This window comes from Balaenoptera ricei, chromosome 11 (assembly GCF_028023285.1).
Source record: "Balaenoptera ricei isolate mBalRic1 chromosome 11, mBalRic1.hap2, whole genome shotgun sequence".
NCBI classification, from domain to species: domain Eukaryota; kingdom Metazoa; phylum Chordata; class Mammalia; order Artiodactyla; family Balaenopteridae; genus Balaenoptera; species Balaenoptera ricei.
Genome location: NC_082649.1, coordinates 75,859,149 through 75,877,790, shown reverse-complemented (window position 1 = coordinate 75,877,790; position 18,642 = coordinate 75,859,149). Strand labels below are relative to the sequence as shown.

The 18,642-nt window shown below is 43.7% G+C and overlaps 1 protein-coding gene across 6 annotated transcripts in view; it reads right to left on the bottom strand.

Annotated features, from left to right (window-relative positions):
* KCTD6 (potassium channel tetramerization domain containing 6) overlaps positions 1-18,642 on the bottom strand; it is a 57,881-nt gene that overhangs the window by 14,807 nt on the left and 24,432 nt on the right. For 3 of the 6 annotated variants that reach the window (XR_009505906.1, XR_009505907.1, XR_009505905.1), the window contains one exon: positions 1,364-1,494. The exons of 1 other annotated variant lie outside the window; for it this stretch is intronic. The gene's annotated coding sequence lies outside the window, so the exon portion shown is untranslated. Of the gene's footprint in view, positions 1-1,363; positions 1,495-4,609; positions 4,751-18,642 lie in introns of all 6 variants that reach the window. 2 more of the 6 variants (XR_009505904.1, XR_009505903.1) reach the window with 1 other exon arrangement.

The following is an 18,642-nucleotide window of genomic DNA, read 5'->3' as shown; positions in this document are numbered from 1 at the left end:
TGCCTCCCCTTGGGTTTCTCCTCGTTCACAGTCTGTCCTCCATGGTCCACCACCAGCTTCCTCACCTTCAACATGTGCAAACCTGAACCCTCTTGCCTCACCACCCCAAGCCTCCCAAGTCCCCAGCTCAGCTCAGCAAGTGGTGCCACCATCCTCCCATCTGTCCAAACCAGAAGCTTTGAGTCATGCGTGCTACTCCCACCCCCTCACATCCCGGTGCCAGATCACCCAGCCCTGCCAAGTCTTCCTCCTCAGTGCAGCCTGGATCCATCTCTCCTTCCCTCTCTCTCCATCTCCACCACCATCGCGCCGGGCCAAGCCACCAAACTGTCCATCCTGGGCATCCGCAGTAGCCCCTCCTGGCCTCCCTCATTCTCTCTGCCGCCACACTACCCACCCGTCCTCTTCTCTCCACCGTGAGTCACCTTTAAGAACACAAAGCTGGTTGTGTCACCCTGCCTGCTTTAAACTCCTTCAATGGCTCCCACTGCCTTCAGGATCCGGCCCCTGCCCACTTGTTCAGCCCCCTCCTCTGCACCTCTTCTCTCTCTCAGGACCCCAGCCCCTCTGCCACATCTTGGCATCTGGGACCCACTGCACATTTTTTCACTTCAGGGCCTCCGTTATGCTGTTCCCTTAGCCTAAAACACGCTTCCCCCAGCCCGGGGCAAGCCTGTCTCCTCGTCCTTCAGCATGTTTTCATCTCCTCAGAGAGGCCCTTCCTGACCTTCCCTGACCTCCCAGCCAGGCTGATGTCCCCCAGCTATAACTTCCACAGTGCCTGTCCTTCACTCCTCCCCTCACTGCTTCTCAGCTGAACCATGGGCTCCCTGTGTCTGTCTGGCTCACAACAGCACCCTAGATCTTCACAATGTGCCTGGCGCCTAGCACATCCCCAACAAACAGGTGACAGTTCAGTGCCTTCTCTCTGCCCCCTCCCTTTCCCCTTGGACTCCATGCTGCAGCCACTGGGCAATGTTCAGTTCCTTAAGTGAAGCATGGTCACCACCAGGTCTTTGCACGTGCTGTTCCCTCCACAGGATGCCCTTTCCTCCTGTCCCTCTATTTACTCAGCTAACTCCTGTATATTCATCAGGAACTAGGATTGCCAGGTTTAGCAAATGAAAACACAGGATGCTCAGTTAAATCTGAATTTCAGATAAACAACAAATAATTGTTTTAGTATAAGTCTGTCACAAATATTGCATTAAATACAAGCCATCCTGTATTTTATCTGGCAACTCTAGCACAAACCAGCACCAATTCCCCCCTCCTTTGGGAGATCTCCCTGGCCTCAACCCCTCCCCATCCCTGGGCTCCCAAACCACCCCCCTGCTCGCCCCCACTGAGCATAAACACTCACTCCGTTTATGATTGTCCATTACCAGCTGGAACGTGACCTTGTTGACAGAGAAGGCTGTGTCTCAGTCTTCACTCAGGGTGTCCTGCTTCACCTGGGACAACCCTGGCCATAACCCTGGGCAGTATGGTTTACTGAGTAGAGAAATGAAAGAGCACCAAAGAGAAAACAGTAAACAAGATAGGAAAAGGAACCAGCAAATGAAACTCGGCCCCCAAAGCAGCATGAATCTCTTGGATGATTACCCACAGCGGGGAGCACCCTTTCCCACCCCACCTCACCTCTGTCACTTAGAGCCCCTCACGCTGCCCCCAGCCTCAGGGAGCCTTAGGATTGGTGGACCAGGAATGCAAAAAAGAAAGTCTGTGTCCCTTCAGGGCGTTTTCCCCACCAGCCTCTTGAGCATTCAAATGGGGGGTCCTGCGGGGAGCAGGGTGGGAGTGTATGCCTCAGCCACAGATTGGAGAGAGGCTGTGACCACCCCCTGGGTAGGGAGGTGCCCCCAAAGGTTGGGGGATGCTGATCAACTGCTTGGAGAGCTATCGAAGTCCAAGCAGGTCACCTGGGGGCTAAACCTACACTCAGCCACCTGTGGTCATACAATTACCTCCCACCACCCCTCCCAAGATGGGGACAGACGGTCCCAAGGGACCCCAAGAGGAAAGGGACCTTAAAGCAGCTAATTGCATGGATTATCTGGACCCAAGACTTTGCTGAACTCCTCCCAACTACCCTCCTGGGGTATTCTGAATAGCCAAGTGGATGGCCAGTGGAGAAACCCACTCAACTCAGCCTTTCTTGGTGGTGGGTCCTGTCTCTTTTGTGTGTGTGTCTCGCCCTTTCTCCCCCTCAGTCGCCTTTGGTCATTGTGCCACTGGTTTCACCAGCTGAGGTTCTCCTGGGGCTGGTAAAAGGCTTTCCTTAGCCTTTTACCCACTGGCTGCTGACTGGGAAACACATTTCTAAACAGTCTCCCCGCTCCACCCCTGGGGACCAGCTCCAGTCCCTCTGCACACTTGCCCCAGCCTCTCGGCCAACCGCTGGCACAAGTGGCCCTTGCTGCTGGCGAGGTTTCCAATGCCTTCCCCGCTTCCAGCCATGGAGATGCTTTGGTAAGTTTGATAAGAGCATTTTTCCTCTTTGTAAGGTTTCTAATTACCTATTATTACAGATTTTCTCTTTAATCAGCTTCCAAAACTCTGCTGGGAGCTACAGAACCAGGGGAAGGAATCTGGTTCTCACCAGTGGTGAGAGAGAGGCCCTGTGGTCGTCCTTGGATGTCACCATCCTCTTCACCATTATGACTCTGTAATTAAAGGGATCAGAAGATCTGGCTTCTGCCTTTAGTCCCGTGTGTGTCTTAGTGTGCCATATCTGCGAAGTTCACAGGCCTTGAGAGTCCATAAATGCCAAAAGGGAATAAAGCTGCCTGACCATAGCATGGCCAGCTGGCACACAGGAGGCAAGACAACTCCACATTCTGAGTTCTCATTCTCCCTGACAGCTCAGTGCTCTAAATGCTTGTCAATAACACATTTCAGGCCTTGGTTCCTCCTGCCTCATTCCTAATCCAAACCACTTCCTCCGCGTGGGTTTGCTAGTTTAGCAAGAGGCTTATTCACTTGAAAAGCACAGCTCCTGTCCCCTCTATCCTGTCCCTCCCAGGCTGAGTCTCTTCTTCCTAATACATCCAAGTCCTCTCTTTCCACACGTCTTCCTGCCTGGATGCCCTCTCCCTCCCTCAACGCATTGAGGGAGCACCCGTGTACACCCCCCCCCCACCCAAATGCATCGCTTTTATAAGAGTCCTGTGGGACTCTGCCTAAGATACAGCTGTATTACCTTTAGAAAGCCCCTATGTTTTACACAAGGCGCAAATAACAATATTTGTAAAGCTTCCATAGTACAGGATCTGTTAATATCCCAGGGGCTTCTGAAATAAAAGGTCTGATTAAAAGGCAGGAACACGGGGGCTTCCCTGGTGGCGCAGTGGTTGAGAATCTGCCTGCCAATGCAGGGGACACGGGTTCGAGCCCTGGTCTGGGAAGATCCCACATGCCGCGGAGCGACTAGGCCCGTGAGCCACAATTACTGAGCCTGCGCGTCTGGAGCCTGTGCTCCGCAACAAGAGAGGCCGCGATAATGAGAGGCCTGTGCACCGCGATGAAGAGTGGCCCCCGCTTGCCGCAACTAGAGAAAGCCCTCGCACAGAAACGAAGACCCAACACAGCCATAAATAAATAAATAAATAAATAAATTAAAAAAAAAAAAAAAAGGCAGGAACACTATTTTAAACCTACTGAAATGTCCTCAGGTTTCATGATGATGGTGGAGGTTCAACACCTCAATGGCTAATAGTGGATCCATTGTTATCCTGGCAAAAAACAAGGGCATCGTGTAGAGAAGTAACTATAGTAACCATGTAAAGAGCCATGTTTTGGGATTCAGAATTCTACACGTTATCACTTATTTCCTGTTACTGACGTCAGGTCCCAGACAGAGCAAAGCACACTGGGTGGGACTCCAGCTGGCTCTCTGGCTCTGTCACTCACCAGCAATGCGGGCCTGGACCCCTCAGCCTCAGTTTCCTCTACTATAAAGTAGAATAAAACAACTCTGTGGCAGGGTTGTTGTGAAAATGAAGTGAGGCAATTAAAGTACGAAAAACTCTGATAATGCAGGGCCTGGCATAAAGTCGACACACAATAAATTGGTAGCTCTTATTATAATAACTAATTGCTATACTGCTGATTTGAAGAGATAAATATAGAATTGAAACTCTGGCAGGCAGTGGAAGAACTGGGCTGAGAGAGGGGGTTACTTTTTGAGATTGATGATTTGATTGTTCCACCAAGGTCTCTTAAAACATCTATTTATTTTGGTTGCAAGTTGAATATTGTCCACGTTGATAATTGCAATGAATAATTAAGAAACAATTGCTTCCGCTGACATTCTTATAGCACTTGTGTGAGTAGCTAAATGTATCTTTTTATAACCCTTTCTGTATTAAGACACACAAAACCTGAACACCTAAGGTCATGAAACTAAATTGGCAGGGCAATGTGATTATACAAAATAATAAACAGGAAAGTAATAACTTTTTATTACTTGGAAAGAAATGGTGTCCCTACCTTGGCTGATTTTTTTCTTCTTTTTAGTAAATTTTGTTACTGGGATATAACACTCATATAGAAATGTGCATAAAGCATAAATGAATGGTTTGATTAGTTTTTCACAAAGTGAACATACCTTGTAACCAACACCCAGATCAAGAAACAGAACATCACCAGGATTCCAGAAGCCCCGTCTTGCCCCCTCCTTGTTGATTATTTCTTTCCTCCTTGTTGATTATTTCTTTTCTTTCTTCTTTTTCTCCTCCTCCTCCTTCTTCTTTGAGATACAATTTACAAAAGATTCAGTGTATCCATTTTAAATATAGAGTTTGATGAATTCTTCTAAATTCATACAGTGTGCAACCATCACCACCATCCAGTTTTATAATATTTCCGTCACTCCAGAAAGTTCCCTGCTGCCTGTTCAAGGTTAATCCCCACTTCCATCCCTAGCTCCAGGCAACTACTGTTGTTCCCTCTGTCTCTAGAGTTTTGCCTTTACTAAAATGTTCATATAAAAGCATACACGGGGAAGGAATGGAAGCTGTCAGTCCTTTAAAAAAAAAAAGCATACAATAGTAAACATACAATAGTAGTCTTTTGTGTCTGACTGGCTTTTTATCATAAATTATGTAGATATGAATATAGCAAGATCAGAGATTCCCAAATGTGTCACATAAAATAAGTTTAGGTGTCACATAGACAATTATTTGATATCTTAATTGTGTATTTTTTCTAAGATACATGAAAATAACTAGCACATAAAGCCCCCGATGTCACAGATACTATTGCTTAGATCTAGAATAGGTTTTAAAATGAATCAATTTAAAGAAACATGTTAGTAATAACATAGACAGTGCATAGGTAATGTGAAAATCCTAAGGGTGTATGCAGCAAATGTTGAAGCCAATTAAACGGTGACCTAGATTGAAAATGAGAAATCATTTCTCTGAGCCCTGAAAATCTCTGCATATCAATCAATACGTAGCCTTTTAAAAATAATGTTCAGAATTTTAAGGCTATTCAGGTGTTTTATTGACCATTTCTACACTTTTTTATTGAGTGCCTTCTACATGCCAGGTGCTAGATAAATGTTCACTTAGAGATTCTAGTCATACTGCTTTTGTATCTGTATCTGGATATTTTTCACAGGACTTCGATGATTGTGTGGTTATGCACTCACACAAAGCAACTGCCACGAAGGTTCTGGGCTGACATGAAGAACCAGAATTCAGGGAAGGGAGAGAAGGTGTGTTTGAATGATGAGGGATTTGGCTCAAGGGAGGGGGAATTTGGACAAGTGGAGAAGAGAGGAGGATGGTTCTAGGAAAAGCAGCAGCAGAATAAAGCACATTCCAGAGTCAATGAGTTGACTCTGCTGGCTAGTGCAGAGTTGAAAAAGGTGAAGAGTTGGCGACAAGACTAGAAGGGCTGATCCAAATGTTGACCACTCACAAACAACTATGAGCTGGACACCATGGAAACCAACCAGAGAAGCAGAAAGAATGTCAATCTTTTGTGGAAGATATAGAGGATGGATGGATGGATGGATGGACGGACGGATGGATGGATGACAGAAGGCAGGAAGGGATGGTTGCTCAGATGGATGGTCATCTGCCACATACATATATCCCACATCCATCCCTGTGGTGTTAAGCCCTAACATTAAAGTTCAATATTATGTGCTGCCTTGACATCTGATAAAATTGGGAGGACTTTAAATGGCCTAACTGCAAGTCCCCCTCCCCACTATGCTGCACCCATAAGGTCCCCTAGCCATATAACCCTTCTTGTTGAAGGGACCAGGCACAGTTCCTGCTTATCCCTGAGAAGTGGGCTTCAGTTCCTGCCAGCCCACGGAATTATTCCAACAAGCCAATCACATCCTCCTGCAGCAACTAAGGGGCACCTCACCTCTTGTGACTACAGATACTGTGTTCTCGAGTGTACCTCCCATGTGGCCCTGCATGGTGTGTGGTGTCCTCCTCCCCAAGGCTGAGTATAGGTGACTAATAAACTGCTGTCAGTCTCATCTGCCCAGTGTCAAGTGTCGTGTGTTTGGTCACCCCCATAACCCTAGGGTGGGAATCCCTCCTCACTAACAGGGTGAAGAGGAGGTGATCAAAACAACCCTCCCCATATTCCTTTGCTAATGGAACCTGGATTTCATTCAAGGAGCTATACTCCCCAACGTGACTTAGGAAATGCTCACCTCATCCCTAGCTTAGAGATAAATCCTAACTGGTTTAATTCCATCTTAGTCGTCTCATTAGACGACTCATTAGTTTAATTCTCATTAGTCGTCTCTAGCATGCGACTCAGTTCTGCCCACTGAAATGTAAGGATATATCTGATGGGACGTTTCTGGGAAAGGTTTTCTGGCTCCGAAGAAGAGGACACTGGAATAAAAGCCCCCTTGTTCTACCTCTGGATATTGCTGTGTCTAAGTATGATGCCTCTACCTGCTGCTCCAGTTACCTGTGACCACGAGTAGATACAACCTACTCTAGAGGAGGCTGAGAGACAGCAGGGAAACCTGGGTCCTTACCAACACCAGTAAGCCACTGAAATCAACCATCACACCGTTGGGTAACATATTTTCTTATTATTTATGCCAGTTTGGGTCAGCATTTTCTCTTCCTTGCAACTAAAAACATCCTATTGAAACGTTGCCTTTAAGCTGTATTGGTAAACATGAATTCCTAAATCCATCCATCCATGGCATTCTTTACTTAAAGAGTTTTCAGAAGGGCCTAAGTTTAATGTTTAAATTGATAGATTCAATTAATAGAGGTAAGAATTAGAAATTGAGTGCCTACTATGTATACTCACAATATCCCTGAAGTACGTTTTATTATTGCTCCTGTTTTATGGAAATTTTGTGGAAACTCAGAGAGGTATATGATGAGCCCAGGTCACACAAATAGCAAGTGTCCGAGCCAGGATTTAAAGGCCAGTTCTGGGACTTCCCTGTTGGTCCAGTGGTTGAGACTCCACGCTCTCAATGCAGGGGGCACAGGTTCAATCTCTGGTAGGGGAACTAAGATCCCACATGCCTCATGGCCAAAAACAAATAAATAAAGGCCAGTTCTTACTGTCTTGCCAAAACCCTGCAAGGCATCCCATCCTGAGTGAGTCTGGCTGGGAGCTAGGAAGCCCAAATGAAGGAAGAATTGAAGAAGTCTCAGTAGGCCAAAAAAAAAAAAAAATTTTTTTTAAACAGACCTAGAAGGGTATTTCTTATTTTTTAGGGAAGACAGTACCACCAGCAAGCTCTCTCTTTTTCTGTCACTTCTGAACCAGACACAAAAGTATTTGAAAATGCAAAGTTTTGCATTTGAGATGTACAATCAGTCAGTCAACCAGCTATGGCAAGAAGAATTCAGAGTTGCTTGTTCTCAGGAGATTGGGGTAGATACAAGGTCCATAGATTCCAGCAAGGAATAGAAATGAAGGTAAACTGTAGTCACCTCTACAGGCCTATCACCTGGAGGAGAGCACACCTTTGGTCTGGGCTTAGGCACAAACAAGGAAGCAAATGAAGGAGGGGAGGAACAAACAAACACACCTGGCAGAAAACCGCCATTAGGGGGCTTCCCCGGTGGCACAGTGGTTAAGAATCCGCCTGCCAATGCAGGGGACACGGGTTCGAGCTCTGGTCCGGGAAGATCCCACATGCCACGGAGCAACTAAGCCCGTGCACCACAACTACTGAGCGTGCGTTCTAGAGCCCACGAGCCACAACTACTGAGCCCGTGTGCCACAACTACTGAAGCCCACGCGCCTAGAGCCCGTGCTCCGCAAGAGAAGCCAGTGCGATGAGAAGCCCGCACACTGCAACGAAGAGTAGCCCCCGCTCACCGCAACTAGAGAAAGCCCGCGCACAGCAACAAAGACCCAACGCAACCAAAAATAACTAAAAATAAAAATAAATAAGTTTATAAGAAAAAAAAAAGAAAGAAAACCGCCATTATTCACAGCCTTTCACACCCAATTCTTATCAAATCCAGAGATTTGGGTTTGCAGCGAGGGTTTAGCAATTAAAACTATGTTGCAACACCTTTCGGTTTAAAGTGGAGAAAGCATAAGGCCTGCAAATTTGTAGACTTTACACCACAGCCTTCCGTGCAAACATCTAACTCACTCCGCCCCTCCAGGGGGGAAGAAGCCAGCTCAGGTTTCACTATTAGCCCCCAAACCCCGCTGTGAATGTCAGTTTTTTCCCAGAAGTAAACTGAACTACCAAATCTCTTTAAATCAGTGCTGACAGACTAAACCCAAGTTTATGAAGCTGCAGGCCACAGAGGAGGCCCTCTGTTCCAGGGCTGCACCATGAGGGGTGAGCAGCCCTGATTCAAATGAACCAGAGCCTAGATTTCACTGTTTTCATCACTTTAACATTTACATTCTGAGAGCCTGGGGAAATGGATCTTTGAGACACAGCACATTAACCTTTGCTATAGCAAAGTCTTGCCTGTCTTCAAACGCTTCACAAAAAATGGTACTCCTTATCTCCATTCTAGCCTCTAGTCTGCTGGAAAGGTCACAGCATGGGAGGAGTTCTGACAGCAGTGAAATCTCGGGAAATCGTAGAGCCTACAGGGACTGCGGCGACCATCTAAGTCCACCCTGACATTTTATGCATGAGTAAACTCAGGCTGAGGAGAGCTTAGGGAACTTTTGCAAAGTCACATTACTGGATGGTTGATGAACAATGACTGGAGTCCGTGTTACCTGAGTCTGTCTATTCATTTACCATAATGAACATCTGCTGGTTACTATTTGGAGACCTCTGTGGTTGTGTGGGTCATAGAAGGGAACAGGGCCCCAACTTACCCTATGGAAGTCAGAGAGGCCCCATATCCCTCCCCCCACTTCCTGGAAGCAGGGGTGTAACCTAGACTCATCCAATAGGACACTCCCATCCAGCCCTATCATAATAGCCAACTTGCCCATGGCTGCCATGTTGGTTCTACCCTAGGAACAGACTACTCTGACCAGAGCCACATGTCCTAATGATAAATTACCTAGTGACCAGTTTGTTCATTGACCAATTTGCATAATGAACAGTTTGCCTAAAATTCAGACAAATACTCTTTTGAGTATTTTTGCATTCATTCAGCTGCCATCGTCGTCTTTTTTTTTTTTGGCTACCTTTTTTGGCATTTTTACAAATTAAAAAAATTAATTTCCTCTAAGGGTTTTTTTCCCCTGCTAAATTTTGTATTTCTGATTAAGTATTTATGAAATATGTTGCCTTTTATAAACAATGAAATTGTTCCTTATTGTTGTGGGAGTCTTTTGATAATATATAGACCTTTGAACACACTGTTAGGGACTTTTTTGCAAGTTTGTATAAAGACTCTCTTTTTCAAAGCTGTTACGGCAAGAGACACTTTCTGAATCTGATATTCAAGCTATTAAATTCAGGCGACTTCCCTGGTGGTCCAGTGGGTTAGAATCTGCACTCCCAATGCAGGCGGGCCTGGGTTCAATCCCTGGTCAGGGAACCAGACCTCACATACATGCTGCAACTACGAGTTCACATGCCGCAACTAAGAGTCCACATGCCACAACTAAGAAGCCCGCATGCTGCAACTAAACATGCTGCAACGAAGATCCCACGTGCCGCAACTAAGACCCAGAGCAGCCTAAATAAATAAATAATATTTTTTAAAAAAAAGATATTAAATTCAGAATAAACCTAAGTGTTAAGCACAAAATGGAGTGACTTTGGTCAGCAATTTATCTGACTTTAGCAATGGGATAAACCAGCACACTCCTAATAATTAATGGCAATTAATGGCTGACTACAATGAATGAGACTATACTAGACCAGATGTGTAATACTGGGTTCATATTCCATTCAAGTCCACAAACAAGTATTGAGTTTAACTACAATAATGAAATAACTAACATTTCTCAAGGGCCAACTACATGCCAAAGGCTGGGCTGAGCACGGCAGTTATGGTCTCCTCTTTTAGTTGCACTCCCGGAGGGCAAGGCCTCCTCTTTGTTCACCACTGTATCCTCAGCTGGCCCATAATAGACACCCTATAACTACCTGCAGAACAACCGAATGGCCCTGTTAGCAGGTACTGTTGTTAATCTATAACCTCAACTGTACAGGTGAGGAAATTCAGGCTCAGGAGTTATTATATGTCCAAGGACAGCAGGAAGGGCAGCATGACCTGGAGCCTGCATTCCTGACATGGGGAAGTGTGTGACCTCACGCCTGTACCCTAACAACGAAAGCCTGGAGGGTGGGGGTCAGGGTCGACAGACATATTCAAAACAGTTTTAATGCTATTTAGTGCTGGGGATCTGGGGGGCAGGGTGTGTAAGTACAGAGGTCCCTGGGAGGGGATGGCTCTGAAATGACTCTAAAATCTCTAAATGACTATTCTTGGAGGTAGAACATTCCAGAATGAGACCAAGCTTCAGAGGGTGCCTTGGGACAGAATACAAGCAGGGGTCATAGGTCAGGGGTACACCCAGGTGACCTGTACAATGTGTTGCAGCTTTCCAACCAAAGGTTAGCTTGATGGTGAGGGAAGAATTATTCTGAAAACCTGGGACAATAAACATGGGACCTTGTGGGCCAGCAAAGAGATTAGTCCTGACCTCTCTTTTTTCCTCCATCTAATGTATATTAAATTTATTTTCTCTAGAAGTTCAAAATAGCTCAGATTCTCATGTGCCTTTGGCCTCGTGCCGTTGTGTTAACACTAGTCAATAGCATTCTGTATGAAAAGAAAACTGTGGTTGGGAATGTAAAATGGTACAGCACTCTGGAAAGTAATTTGGCAGCTTCTAAAAAACTAAGCATACACTTATCCTACAACCCACTGATCGCAATCCTGGGCATTTATCCCAGTGAAATGAAAACTTATGTTCACACAAAAACCTGTCCATGATTGTTCATAGTAGCTTAATTTGCAATAGCCCCAAACTGGAAACAACCAAAATGTCATATAATAGGTGAATGATTAAACAAATTGTAGTACCTCCAGATCATGGAATAATATTCAACAATAAAAAGGAACAAGCTACTGATACAGACAACAACTTGGATGGACTTCAAGGGCTTTATGCTAAGTGGAAAAAAAAATCTCACGCTGCATTATTCCATTTACATAATATTCTCAAAGTGACAAAACTTTAGAGATGAAAAACCGGTTATAGTGGTTGCCAGGGGTAGGGATGGTGCAGGGAAGGGTGGGTGTAACTGACACAGGGCAACAAGAGGGAGATCCTTGTGGTGATGAAACAGTTGTGTATCTTGACTGCAGTGGTGGTTACTCCATTCTACACTGGTGATATAATAGCATACACACACGTTGTACCAATATCAGTTTCCTGGTTTTGGTATCGTACTATAGTTCTTTGAGCTGCAACCATTGGGGAAACGAGACGAAGGGCACAGGGACCTCCCTGTACTATCTTTCCAACTTCCTGTGAATATATAATTGTTTTAAAATCGAAAGTTTAGGGCTTCCCTGGTGGCGCAGTGGTTAAGAATCCACCTGCCAATGCAGGGGACACAGGTTCAAGCTCTGGTCCGGGAAGATCCCACATGCCACTGAGCAACTAAGGCCGTGTGCCACAACTACTGAGCCTGAGCTCTAGAGCCCACAAGCCACAACTGCTGAGCCCACGTGCTGCAACTACTGAAGCCCATGCGCCTAGAGCCCACACTCCACAACAAGAGAAGCCACCACAATGAGAAGCCTGCACACCGCAATGATCTCTGCAACTAGAGAAAGCCCATGCGCCGCAACAAAGACCCAACAGAGCCAAAAAAAATTTTTTTAAATAAATTAATCAATTAATTAATTAAAGAAAAGAAAGTTTAAAAAAAGAAAAGAAAATCATGGTTGAAAGCATCATCTGATTTCTCAAATTTCCCTTCATAACCATTCTGAAGATATTCTAGTAAAGAAGAAAAATGGATATGCCTCTTGTATACAGAAAGCACCTTTATTTCTTTTACAGATTCATAATATTCCATTTCATGGATGTCCCACATAAGTTTTTTAATCCAGACCCTGAATATTTAGGTTATTTCCTTTTTTTGCTATTATAAATAGTTACCATGAATCATCTTATGCATAAATCGATTTAACCCATTTTTTTTTTTTATAAATTTACTTATTGATTTATTTATTTATGGCTGCACTGGGCGTTCATTGCTGCACGCGGGCTTTCTCTAGTTGTGGCGAGCAGGGGCTACTCTTTGTTGTGGTGCGTGGGCTTCTCATTGTGGTGGCTTCTCTTGTTGTGGAGCATGGGCTCTAGGCGCGGGCTCAGTAGTTGTGGCTCGCAGGCTCTAGAGCACAGGCTCAGTAGTTGTGGTGCACGGGCTTAGCTGCTCCACGGCATGTGGGATCTTCCTGGACCAGGGATTGAACCCATGTCCCCTGCATTAGCAGGCTGATTCTTAACCACTGCGCCACCAGGGAAGTCCCTCACCCATTGCTTTTATGACTATGTTTACAGTACAAATTCCTTTAAGTGGCAAAACTGGTCTTCTGAACAGCTATGCTATATTGCTATATTTATGCTGTATCTTAAGCAACATATAAATTTTTTTCAAAGAGCCTCATTTCTGAAAATACTTATTTATAGACACATTCTTTAATTATTTATTTTTTATTGAGATGTAGTTGATGTACAATGTGTTAGTTTCTGGTGTACGGCAAAGTGATTCAGTTATACATACATATTCTTTTTCATATTCTTTTCCATTGTGGTTTATTACAGAGTATTGAATATAGTTCCTTGTGCTATACAGTAGGACCTTGTTGTTTATCTATTTTATACATTAGCAGTTTGTATCTGCTAATCCCAAACTACTAATTTATCCCTCTCAACCCCCTGTCCCCTTTGGTAACCATAAGTTTGTTTTCTATGTCTGTGAATCTGTTTCTGTTTCATTAATAAATTATCGTTTGTGTCACATTTTAAATTCCACATATAAGTGGTATCGTATGGTACTTGTCTTTCTCTTTCTTACTTCACTTAGTATGATAATCTCTAGGTCCATCCATGTTGCTGCAAATGGCATTATTTCATTCTTTTTTTATGACTGAGTAGTATTCCATTGTGTATGTGTGTGTGTGTATGATATATATATATACCATATCTTCTTTATCCATTCATCTGTTGATGGACCTTTAGGTTGCTTCCATGTCTTGGTTATTGTAAATAGTGCTGCTATGAACATTGGAGTGCATGTATCTTTTTAAATTATAGTTTTCTCTGGATATATGCCCAGGAGTGGAATTGCTGGATCATATGGTGACTCTATTTTTAGTTTTTTACTGTTTTCCATAGTGGCTGCACCAATTTACATTCCCACCAACAGTGTAGGAAGTTTCCCTTTTCTCCACTCCAGCATTTGTTATTTATAGACTTTTTGATAATGGCCATTCTGACCAGTGTGAGGTGATACCTCATTGTAGTTTGGATTTACATTCTCTAATAATTAGCGATGCTGAGCATCTTTTCATGTGCTTATTGGCCACCTGTATGTCTTCTTCAGAGAAATGTCTATTTAGGTCTTCTGCCCATTTTTTGACTGGATTGTTTGTGTTTTTTTGTTATTGAGTTATATGAGCTGTTTGTATATGTTGGAAATTAAGCCTCTGTCAGTCACATTGTTTGCAAATATTTTCTCCCAGTCCGTAGGTTGTCTTTACGTTTTAGTTATGGTTTCCTTTTCTGTGCAAAAGCTTATAAGTTCGATTTGGTCCCATTTGTTTACTTTTGCTTTTATTTCTTTTGCCTTGGGAGACTGACCTAAGAAAACATTGGTATGATTTATGTCAGAGAATGTTTTGCCTATGTTCTCTTCTAGGAATTTTATGGTGTCATGTCTTATATTTAAGTCCTTAAGCCATTTTGAGTTTATTTTTGCGTATGGTGTGAGGGTGTGTTCTAACTTCACTAATTTACATGCAGCTGTCCAGCTTTCCAAACACCAGTTGCTGAAGAGACTGTCTTTTCTCCATTGTATATTCTTGCCTCCTTTGTCAAAGATTAATTGACTGTAGGTGTGTGGGTTTATTTCTGGGCTCTCTATTCTGTTCCATTGATCTATATATCTGTTTTTGTGCCAATACCATGCTGTTTTGATTACTGTAGCTTTGTAATATTGTCTGAAGTCTGGGAGGGTTATGCCTCCAGCATTGTTCTTTTTCCTCAGTATTGCTTTGGTAATTCTGGTTCTTTTATGGTTCCATACAAATTTTAGGATTATTTGTTCTATTTCTGTGAAAAATGTCATGGGTAATTTGATAGGGATCACATTAAATCTGTAGATTTCTTTGTGTAGTATGGTCATCTTAACAATATTAATTCTTCCAATCCAAGAGCATAGGATATCTTTCCATTTCTTTGAATCATCTTCAATTTCCTTTATCAATGTTTTATAGTTCTCAGCATATAAGTCTCTCATCTCCTTGGTCAGGTTTATTCCTAAGTATTTTACTTTTTTGGATGCGATTTTATTTTATTTTTATTTTTATTTTTAAAATTTATTTCTTTTATGTATTTATTTTTGGCTGTGTTGGGTCTTCACTGCTGCATGCGGGTTTTTTCTACTTGCAGTGAGCAGGGGCTACTCTTCGTTGCAGTGCACGGTTTCTTACTGTGGTGGCTTCTCTTGTTGTGAAGCATGGGCTCTAGGCACATGGGCTTCAGTAGTTGTAGCACGCTGGCTCACTAGTTGTGGCTCGTGGGCTCTAGAGCACAGTCTCAGTAGTTGTGGCGCATGGGCTTAGTTGCTCTGCGGCATGTGGGATCTTCCCAGACCAGGGATTGAATCCATGTCCCCTGCATTGGCAGGCAGATTCTCAACCACTGTGCCACCAGGGAAGCCCCTGGATACAAATTTAAAAGGGATTGTTTTTTTACTTTCCCTTTCTGATATTTCATTGTTGGCATAAAGAAATACAACAGATTTCTGTATGTTAATCTTGTATCTTGCTACCTTGCTGAATCCATTTATCAGTTCTAGCAGTTTGTGTGTGGAGTATAGACACATTCTTTTTTTTTTTTTAATAAATTTTTTTTTAATTAATTTATTTATTTTATTTTTAGCTGTGTTGGGTCTTCGTTTCTGTGCGAGGGCTTTCTCTAGTTGCGGCAAGCGGGGGCCACTCTTCATCGCGGCGCACGGGCCTCTCACTATCGTGGCCTCTCTTGTTGGGAGCACAGGCTCCAGACGCGCAGGCTCAGTAGTTGTGGCTCACGGGCCTAGTTGCTCTGCGGCATGTGGGATCTTCCCGGACCAGGGCTCAAACCCGTGTCCCCTGCATTGGCAGGCAGATTCTCAATCACTGCGCCACCAGGGAAGCCCTAGACACATTCTTAATGGCAAAACTTTATAGTCTACTTTAAGTTACTGTACATAGTCAATATTAATAAAACATTTCCACTTGATTAATTTAAGCTAGTCATTTATCTATGTGTTGATTTAAATTTTTTTTTTTAATTTTTATTTATTTATTTATTTATTTTTGGCTGTGTTGAGTCTTCGTTTCTGTGTGAGGGCTTTCTCCAGTTGCGGCAAGCAGGGGCCACTCTTCATCGCCGTGCGCGGGCCTTTCACTGTCGCGGCCTCTCTTGTTGCGGACCACAGGCTCCAGATGCGCAGGCTCAGTAATTGTGGCTCACGGGCCTAGTTGCTCCGCGGCATGTGGGATCCTCCCAGACCAGAGCTCGAACCCGTGTCCCCTGCATTGGCAGGCAGACTCCCAACCACTGCGCCACCAGGGAAGCCCTAAATTTTTTAAGTTGCAGTAAAAGCAGTCCTAACAGGGAAGTTTATAGAAGTACAATCCTACCTCAGGAAACAAGAAAAATCTCAAATAAACAACCTAAACTTACACCTAAAGCAATTAGAGAAAGAAGAACAACAAAAACAAAAAAACACCCAGGCACAAAAACGGAAATATATATCAATGGTACAGGACAGAATGCCCAGAGATAAACCCATGCACATATGGGCACCTAATTTATGACAAAAGAGGCAAGAACATACAATGGAGAAGACAGCCTCTTCAATAAGTGGTGCTGGGAAAACTGGACAGCTACATGTAAAAGAATGAAATTAGAACACTTCCTAACACCACACACAAAAAATAAACTCAAAATGGATTAAAGACCGAAATATAAGACTAGGCACTATAAAACTCTTAGAGAAAAACATAGGAGAAACACTCTTTGACATAAACCACAGCAAGACCTTTTTTGACCCACCTCCTAGAGTAACGGAAATTAAAACAAAAATAAACAAATGGGACTTAATTAAACTTAAAAGCTTTTGCACAGCAAAGGAAACCATAAACAGGACAAAAAGATAACCCTCAGAATGGGAGAAAATATTTGCAAATGAAACAACAGACAAAGGTTTAATCTCCAAAATATACAAACAGCTAATGGAGCTCAATATCAAAAAAACAAACAACCCAATCCAAAAATGGGCGGAAGATGTAAACAGACATTTCACCAAGGAAGACATACAGATTGCCAACAAACACATGAAAAGATGCTCAACATCACTAATTATTAGAGAAATGCAAATCAAAACTACAAAGAGGTATCAGCTCACGCAGGTCAGAATGGCCATTATCAAAAAACCTAGAAACAAACAAACAAAAAAAACCTAGAAACAATAAATTCTGGAAAGGGTGTGGTGAAAAGGGAACCCGGGGCTTCCCTGATGGCAGAGTGGTTAAGAATCCACCTGCCAATGCAGGGGACATGGGTTCGAGCCCTGGTCTGGGAAGATCCCACATGCCACAGAGCAACTAAGCCCATGCGCCACAACTACTGAGCCTGTGCTCTAGAGTCTGCATGCCACAACTACTGAGCCCATGTGCCACAACTACTGAAGCCCACGCACCTAGAGCCTGTGCTTCATAACAAGAAAAACCACCGCAGTGAGAAGCCCGCACACCGCAAGGAAGAGTAGCCCCCACTCGATGCAACTAAAGAAAGCCCATGCACAGCAATGAAGACCCAATGCAGCCAAAAATGAATAAATAAATAAATAAAAAGAATAGGGAACCCACCTGCACTGTTAGTAGGAATCTAAATTGATACAACCACTATGGAAAATGGTATAGAGGTTCCTTTAAAAACTAAAAATAGAACTACCATATGACCCAGCAATCCCACTACTGGGCATATACCCTGAGAAAACCATAATTCAAAAAGAGACATGTATCACAATGTTCATTGCAGCACTATTTACAATAGCTAGGACATGGAACCAACCTAAATGTTCATCAACAGATGAATGGATAAAGAAGATGTGGCACATATATACAATGGAATATTACTCAGCCATAAAAAAAAATGATAATGAGTTATTTGTAGTGAGGTGGATGGACCTAGAGTCTGTCATACAGAGTGAAGTAAGTCAGAAAGAGAAAAACAAATACCGTACGTTAACGCATATATGGAATCTAAAAAAACAAAACAGAAAAAATGGTACTGATGAACCAAGTTGCAGGGCAGGAATAAAGATGTAGACATAGAGAATGGACTTGAGGACACGGGGTGGGAGGAGGAAGATGGGGTGAAGTGAGAGTAGCATCGACATATATACACTACTGAATGTAAAACAGTTAGCTAGTGGGAAGCAGCAGCATAGCACAGGGAGATCATCTCGGTGCTTTGCGATGACCTAGAGGGGTGGGATAGGGAGGATGGAAGGGAGGCACAAAAGGGAGGGGATATGGGGATATATGTATGCATATGGCTGATTCACTTTGGTGTACAACAGAAACTAACACAGTATTGTGAAGCAATTATACTCCAATAAAGGTCTATTTAAAAAAAAGTTAGCAGAAGGAAAGAAATCATAAAGATCAGATCAGAAATAAATGACAAAGAAATGAAGGGGGCTTCCCTGGTGGCACAGTGGTTGAGAATCTGCCTGCCAATGCAGGGGACACGGGTTCGAGCCCTGGTCTGGGAAGATCCCACGTGCCGCGGAGCAACTAGGCCCGTGGGCCACAACTACTGAGCCTGTGCGTCTGGAGCCTGTGCTCTGCAACAAGAGAGGCCGCGATAGTGAAGAGGCCCACGCACCGCAATGAAGAGCGGTCCCTGCTTGCCGCAACTAGAGAAAGCCCTCTCACAGAAACGAAGACCCAA